The sequence below is a fragment of the Tursiops truncatus genome, chromosome X, assembly GCF_011762595.2.
Source record: "Tursiops truncatus isolate mTurTru1 chromosome X, mTurTru1.mat.Y, whole genome shotgun sequence".
NCBI lineage: Eukaryota > Metazoa > Chordata > Mammalia > Artiodactyla > Delphinidae > Tursiops > Tursiops truncatus.
Genome location: NC_047055.1, coordinates 128,061,059 through 128,068,557, shown reverse-complemented (window position 1 = coordinate 128,068,557; position 7,499 = coordinate 128,061,059).

Below are 7,499 nucleotides of genomic sequence, written 5' to 3'. Positions count from 1 at the left end.
GCACAAGGACCTTCTACCCTTCCTGGTTTCCAGGGCAGCCACACCCAGCAGTTGAGAAGCACCCGCACTGCAGTCAATCAGAACCACCTTTGTCATCTTGAGATCAACGAGAAACCCTGGGGTCCTGTCCTGACCTGCCGATGAAGCAGGTTTTCCCAGGTGTGCAGCCCTGCGATTGGTTTGCAGACCAGGAAATGAGGCTGTTACCTTCATCTCTATTAAGTTCTCGCTTGTCCTCTGCCAGTGGCTTCAGGCTGGCCAGGGGCTGTCCCTGAAGCCTTTAGCTGACCCTCCCTGACCTGGCCACCTACATTCATGACCCACCACGGCATCCGGGTCAAGACCTCCTGGGGCTGAAAACCGGGGGCCTTTTGTGTTGGCCGTTGTCTTAAGAACTCCCAGCACCTTTAGAATGTACATTCTCTTCCAGGACACGGAAGAATGTATGACGACTGACCATGAAGGAGGTTAGGACACATGGCCCAAAAATGTGTCACTTTGGTACACTGATTATTTTGAGTGGACGTCACTAGAAAACCGGCAGATGCCGGGAGGGTCTTTCTCTGAACGTAGATACTTAATGTTCTTCCAAAAGGAACCCGGTTGTCATCAATCCCCTCCAGGGAGTGTCATCAATCAGGAATATTGACTCTTGTCCCGGGAAAGGAGGTTCCGCATCAGCTCCACATCCAGAGGGACATTGTCACAAACGGTCATACCTGCCATCTGTTCTTTTTTTTAATTAATTTTTATTAGAGTAGAGTTGATTTACAACGTTGTCTTAGTTTCTGCTGTACAGCAACGTGAACCAGTTACATATATACACATATATCCACGCTTTTTTAGATTCTTTCCCCATTTAGGTCACTACAGAGCACTGAGTAGAGTTCCCTGTGCTCTACGGCAGGTTCTTACTAGTTATCTATTTTACATGCCGTAGTGTATATATGTCAATCCCAGTCTCCCAATCTATCCCGCCCCCCCATCCCCTGGTAACCGTAAGTTTGTTTTCTACATCTGTGAGTCTATTTGTCTTGTAAATAGTTTCATTTGCACCCTTATTTTAGGTTCCACATATAAGCAATATCATATGGTATTTGTCTTTCCCTGTCTGACTTACTTCACTCAGTATGATCATCTCTAGGTCCATCCATGTAGCTGTAAATGGCATGATTTCATTCTTTTTTATGGCTGAGTAATATTCCATTGCATACATGTACCACACCTTCTTTATCCATTCATCTGTTGATGGACACTTAGGTTGCTTCCATGTCCTGGCTATTGTAAATAGAGCTGCAATGAACATTGTGGTACATGACTCTTTTTGAATTATGGTTTTTTCTGGGTATATGCCCTGTAGTGGGATTGCTGGGTCATATAATAATTCTATTTTTACTTTTTTAAGGAACCTCCATACTGTTCTCCATAGTGGCTGTATCAATTTACATTCCCACCAACAGCGCCAGAGGGTTCCCTTTTCTCCACACCCTCTCCAGCATTTACTGTTTGTAGATTTTTCGATGATAGCCATTCGGACCGTCTGTTCTCCTAAGGGCTGAGCCATCTTTCCTGAGAACGTTTCGGTCTGCCTGAGAGGCCCACACCCCCTCCCCTCCCCTGTTAAGATGGCCTGTAACGTCTCAAACGTCTCGGCTTCTCAGCTCTCCTCCTGTGAGGCCCTCGTGCGCGTAATGTAATGTTAAACCTTAATAGGTCTGTGTACCTTTCCTCCCGCTACTCCGCCTGTTGTCAGTTTATTTCGCAGGCCCAGCTGTGGCACTTAGGAGGGCAGAGGTAAAGGCTTTCTTCTCTGACAACCCATATACCAAGTCATAAAGTGACTCTCAAGAAGGCTTAAAAAAGCTAAAACCCAAAAAAGTGTATTCTCTGAAAACAATAAAATTGTACTAGAGACGAATGACAAAAAGATAGCACAGGAGTTAGAAGGGAAAAACGCAGTAAAATAAATTCAGAGAAAGTATTGGAAAGGAAATTATAAAGATTTTTTAAATACGGGGGGAGGGCTTCCCTGGTGGCGCAGCGGTTAAGAATCTGCCTGCCAGTGCAGGGGACACGGGTTTGAGCCCTGATCCGGGAAGATCCCACATGCCGCAGAGCAACGAAGCCCGTGCGCCACAACTACTGAGCCTGTGCTCTAGAGCCCACGAGCCACAACGACTGAGCTCGTGTGCCACAGCTACTGAAGCCCGTGCATTTAGAGCCCACGGTCCACAACAAGAGTAGCCCCCGCTCGCCACAACTAGAGAAAGCCCGTGCGCAGCAACAAAGACCCAACACAGCCAATAAATAAATAAATAATAAAATAATAAAAATAGGGGGGAAATACAACCAAAGCAAAAACGTGGTTTTACAACAAAACTGACAAAGTCGATAAACCCCCGGTGAGGCCAACAGAGAGAAAGAATGAACAAACAGCAGATTGCAGAAACATAACCAGGAGAGGAAACAGAAATCGTGGTGTCGGCATTAGAACAGAAGAAATAGGGAATTCCTTGGCTGTCCAGTTGTTAGGACTCTGCGCTTCCACTGCACGGGACAAGGGTTCAATCCCTGGTTAGGGAAAAAAGATCCCACAAGCTGCAGGAGTGCCCCCCCCCGAAAAAAAAAAGAAAGAAAGAAGAAATAAAATAATTATCTGCAGCTAAATAATTATGACCTAGAAAATTCAAAATAATCTAAAGATGAATGAATGCCTAGAAGAGTTTATCTGGCAAGAGCCCAACACAATATCAATATACAAAAATCACTTGTTTCTACCTAGTAGCAAAAAAAAAAATTTTTTAACATTAAAGGAAAGATGTCATTTAGGAGAGCATAAAATCTAGGAGCTTAGAAAAAATTCCAACCAAAGATGTAAAACTCCTCTGATCGGAAAAATTTCCAAAACGTTACTGCAAATGGAATCGGGTGATATACTTAGGTTACCCACCAGGGCTCTTGGCCTCCTCAATCAACAGAAATTGATCAGAGGACAGACAAAAAATTCAGGCCAGGCTTTATTTGGGCCCCTGATGCAGCAGGGTGAGCGCGAGGGCGGTGAGCTGGCTCCTTACACGGGGTGAGGGTACGGGTGGGTCCAGGGGTCGGGCAGGAGGGGAGGCTTAGGTGGTCTGCCCACCCCTTAGGTGGTGTTGAGTGCAGGGGGCATCCTCAGGACCCTGCTTTCGCTCCACGCTCTTCAAAAGCGGCAACTGGGTTTTTTGGTCTCTTTGTATCTTTTAGGTCCAGGATTTGTCCCGACTGCGCATGCACGCAGTTATTTTTGGTCCCATAGAGTTTCTTTGTATTTTGTTGCGTCCAGATGCAAGCATCGCCGCCCTGCAGCAAAGAGTCCCAGGTCCCAGCAGAGGGTCCCAGGTCCCAGCCTGTCTCCCTTACAGGTTCAGACGCTCTGTATTTGCAAGAGATTGATTGTCTTCCCATCATCATCTGGAGATCCCACCCAAGTCCAATTAGAATTTCAACAAGTTTTTTTTTTCCGTTGTTATTGACAAGCTGTTTATAAAGGTTGTGTGGGAATTCGAAAGGGCTCAGATTCTCCAAACAGAGGGGATGGAGGGGGGCAGACGGAGAGAAAAGAAACACAGTGTATCAGACAGCCAGATGCCACGTTTATTAATAGAGCTGCAAAATCAAGTCAACCGGCCACGGGGCAGGGTCTGGAATGAACGCCGCAGACCCCAAGAGAGTCCAGGACGGGGTCCTGGGTTACAGACCTTAGGGGACAGCAGGGGGCGCTGTAGACACGTCAGGACCGGCTGCCTCGGAATAGCTAAAAAGGCGTCCCTCGCTCCCACCTGACTCAACATCTCCATCCAGGTGGATTATGTAAACCTCTGTGTGGCTAGTAAACCGTAGAGCGCTCAGAAACTCAGATAGGAGGACTGAGGCGCCACCTCGGGGAAGGGGGATTTGTTTCTACGAAAGTGTGAAAGGACAAAGTAAGCAAGAAAAGACTCCTCAGATCGAGTTCCGCCAGCCAGAGGGCTCCAGGCACCCCAGGGAGGTAGGGCGAAAACTCACTTCCTGCCGGGATTTTCCCCTAGGCCCTTCCAGACGTCTCCATTGTGTTTCTAACGTGTGTCTTGCTTTGCCGTGAACTGCACCCTCCTAGAATTCTCCAGGTGTGTGCGTGTTTTTTTTTTTTTTAATGCTATCCTGTCACTGTAGTGTTGACAGAATTACTCTTACTGTATTTGGGGGATTTTCGGGCATGGTGTCAGGACACATGCCCCTTGTGCCTGTCACAGAAATGTGCTGAATTTAATTATCCTGGTTCACCAACCCCCCTCGCCCCAGGCGCCATCAGTCTAGCGACCCTGCCTTGCTGCGCAGGAGAAAACAGGGTTCCACAGGAAGGTCCGTTGGTTTTCACATCTGTGTGGCCGGACCCATTAAGCATAAAGATACCTAAACACGTCTTTTGCTTAATCGTTGGCTTGAGTTTCTCGCCTCTTTTTTGTGTCCTTTCACTCCGTGGGGACTCAGAGTTGGCCTGAAAAATAGTTTAAGCTGACGACATTTGAGATTCAACAGATGCTGGAAAGAAAAAACAACTTTCTAGAGCTTTCCTTCTCTGACCCAAAGGGGCAACTGCTAGGAAATAGGCTCCATAAATTCCTCATCAAGGTGGATGTACCCCAGAATTCAGAACACCAGAAAACCTCCCCTCCCCCCAAAAAACTAAAAATTAAAAACCTCCCCCCAGATCCCTGCTCCAGGGGAGTTTTTGTCCCCAGGAGGAGATGGAAACATCACTCATACCCATACAGACATCATCACAAACTTTCTCATCTCCTGTTTGTGCTCGGAAAACCCACTTCTCTTTCCAAAAAGTTACTTGTTTTCCCCTCCGTGCTTTTCTGGCCAGCTTCCCTTTCACCTCAAAGCCCCAGAATTCTAACAATCCTTTCCGGTGACTCAGAACACGCCACCCCCAAGTATGCCGCTTTGGCCTGTGGAGGTCCCTAAAAGCCACACAGAGCCAGTCGACTCCAGATAAGTAAGGAGATTTCCACGTATAAAGGAAATGCTCATTTGTAAAGATGTATCTGTCTCCCATACCTGGAAAAAGAGGCCGCTTCAGAACTCTTATCGCTACAGAAGGATCCACTGAATCTACGTAACAAGCCCCGATAAATACCCTCTTTCACCATAGTTTCCTAGTCAGCTCCCCACAATTTGCCTTCTCCCCCAGAACCCTCAAATCTGTTCTCCTTTGTTTAGCTTCAAAAAGGTATATATAACCACCCCTTGGAATTACTTGCCTCTGGGTACCCCCAAGTGGAACCGAGATGCTCTGCTAATAAACTTCAGTTTTTCTCCTGATAATCTGTCTGCGGTCGATCTCAGTTACAAGGTCCCACCCAGAGAACCTAAGTTCTGGGTCTTGCAGCCCTGAGAAGGTTAACCCAAGAAAGCAGGGTCAGCAGTCACACAGGGGGGACTCACTCGCTTGCCTGTTATAAAATTTAACTATTTGCAAGAATGCCTGCGCTATGATCTGGGCGTTTTAGAACGTGAATATGTGAGCATGTGTGTCTTAAATTGGTTTTGCGTCGACGAACTCGGTAAAAAATGTGATTTTGACTGAAGACTGGGAGCCTCTGCATTCATGAAGCTCAACACCTCTTAAATTCATGGGTTTTCGTGGCAGGCAGGCAGGCAGAGCCTGCCTGTGGAGCCTTCAAAGATGCCTCTTAGGGGATTTGTTTAATTGAAGAAAATGTGAAAATATAGTAAGCGGTGATGTTAACAAAACACAGACATTTTTACGATGTCTTTTTCCATAATAACCAGAGGCCCCTTGCTAGTCCTGGCAGATGTCTGGAATTTTTGTTTTTGTTTTTTTCTATGAAAAACCAAATTATTTGCCCTGTATCACAGAACCACCCACACACAGCCTCTGACACTCACAGCTTCACGGGTGATAGGATACAAGAGATTCTGCTTCCAACTGCAGACAGAACGTTTCATTAAAATGAGCACTGATGTGTCCTGTGGGATTTCTGGGCGTGTGTTTTCACGGCTAAATTCTGAACACACATAAGACAACGATAATTCAAGCGTGGGGTGTGTACTTCGTGAACTTGCTTTCTGGGGTTCTGGGCTTAAGCTAATCAATGGATTCAACGGGGCTGATGGGAATCTTGTTTCTTGCTGTCGGAGAATGGATTTATGCACATGGTGAGGTGGGACTCGGAATGAATGCAGGGGTGTTCTCAGTGGGTGAGTCTCCGGGGGCCGCTGTAACAAAGTACCCCAGACGGGGGGGGGGGGGGCCTTCAACCAGGAAGTGCATCCTCCCCCAGCCCTGGGGACCAGACGTCTGAGGTCAAGGTGGCCCAGGACCGCGCTCCCTCCAGAGGCTCCAAGGGGAGGGTCCTTCCCACCTCTTCCAGCTTCTGGGGGCTCCAGGCGTCCCTGGGCTTGTGGCCGCGTCCCTCCCGTTTCTGCCTCTGTCTTCCTGGGGCTTCTCCTCTGTGTCCTCCTGTGGTCTTCCGTCCGTGTGTATCTATGTCCTAGTGGAAGATAGGGGCCTTCTGCATGGAAAGAGGCAGGTAACCATTGTGGAGAAAGAGTGTCGCCTGCCATTTCAGTAAACAAACGACCTTTCGGCTGCCAAGCCCTCAGCTACTGCAGCTGCCCCCGACGGTGCCCCCGAGGGGACTCAGGATGGAGAAAATCAGGATCCTGGCCCTAGAGAGTTAAGATACCTATCAGAGGAATGATTTCCGTGAGCCCAGACTCCTGCATCTTCCCGTACATAGGAAAGCGCTACCCTCATTTACTTGAGATGTCTGGTTTTCTTTAATTAGGAGTAATCTTTTGATGTTCGGCCACCTGGGGGGGGGGTTGTTTGTTTTTGTAAAACTCCTATATCCAGGCTGCTCCCTGCCCTCTTTGAAGCAGCCCTTCAGAGCCATCTGGAAAGCTGTATCCCAGGCTTGAGTCCTCAGGAATGGCCGCGACTCAAACATAACTCTCAACTTTTAGGTTGTGTTTTTTTCTCATGGACAGAGTCATTCACAACTTCTTCCCATGAGTTTAGGGGTTTGTGTCCCTGAGGCTCATCATGACCACCGGTGGGCTGGCATCAGCTGGCACCTTTGTCTGGGGGAGCTGAGAGTTCTTAGCTGTGACCCCTGGGAGCCCACAGTCCTGAGGTTCCCCACCCCTCTGTGGGGTGCAGCAGGCAGGAGTGTCTCCAGATGGCCAGTGGGTACACAGAGCCCAAAGCGGCCTTCGCGGGTGGCCCAGAAGCACCGGGGAAAGTGGACACTGTTCCTTCATCCAGGGGGGCACAGACCCCAGCTGAGGGACGTGGATCCCCAGTGCACGATGCAGGGCGGGGCTCTGCCGCAGCGCCAGGAGTGCCCAGCGGCCACAGACAGGACTGCAGCACGGCCACAGCCGCAGGTGTCCCCATGGAAGGGCAGCCACAGGCAGGACCAGGTGCAACCTTGGACAAGCCCACA